This window comes from Pollicipes pollicipes, unplaced genomic scaffold, assembly GCF_011947565.3.
Source record: "Pollicipes pollicipes isolate AB1234 unplaced genomic scaffold, Ppol_2.1 Scaffold_4002;HRSCAF=4701_pilon_pilon_pilon, whole genome shotgun sequence".
Classification (NCBI taxonomy): Eukaryota; Metazoa; Arthropoda; class Thecostraca; order Pollicipedomorpha; family Pollicipedidae; genus Pollicipes; species Pollicipes pollicipes.
Window position 1 is genome coordinate 32,311,747 of NW_023596420.1, and position 894 is coordinate 32,312,640.

The following is an 894-nucleotide window of genomic DNA, read 5'->3' on the forward strand; positions in this document are numbered from 1 at the left end:
GCGGAGGTCTGACGCCCTCCAGCGCGGCCTCTGAGGTTTAAACGGTCGATTTGGTGTTAGACAAGCATGACATAAGGACCGGACTTGCCTGATCTGGTTCATGAGTTGCCCTCATTTTCCGACCGTATATTCAGTTTGTAATGCCCCAGTAGTCGCACACATTGCGATTCCAGTCTAAACGGTAGGAAGAAAACCTCCGATCCATCGTCCTGCCCTTCCAATCATTCGACCCAAATGGCTACCGTCCCTGGCTAGTGTCCCTGGCTACTGTCCCTAGCTGGTGCGTCTAGCTGGTTAATCCTAAGAATTGGCTCCGAGCTGGTCCAATACAAATCCCCGAACCAAAAGCAGGGGCACGTTTTGGCCGATTTCCCCCTCCGCTTGACGTTCTTCTCAATGACACTGCGCAGTCCACAGAGAAGGCGCTCGGGCAAGCAGTCAGCTGACTGTGAAAGCTGCTGTCGGGCCGCGCCCTGCCCCACCCCGCCCTGGCCCGTTCCGTCCTGTCTTGTTTACCTCAACCCGACCGCCATCCGCAGACTCGACACTCGGGTCTCGGGCCGTGCAGTCTGTCCCGCTGTATCGGCATCTCCGCCGACGGAGGAGCAGCAACAGTCCAGCGCTCGAGCTGCTCAGTGGCGAGCCCTGACACGGGCGGGCCGGTGGATTTTATCGCCACCAGAGGGCAGGCGTCGGGATCAAGGCCGGCGCCAGCGGCCGGCCACGCGCCCGGGCCGCGCGCGGGAGGCGTCCGCCGGCCGCGTGACCCCGGAAGGTGCGTGGCGAGGCACCGCCGCACGACAGGGCGTCGCTGAGTGATAGGCCGGACGGCGGGAGAGGCGGCGGCCGGCCGCGAGGCGCGCCGCGGTCCTGGGGCGCGCCTGGACGGCAGAG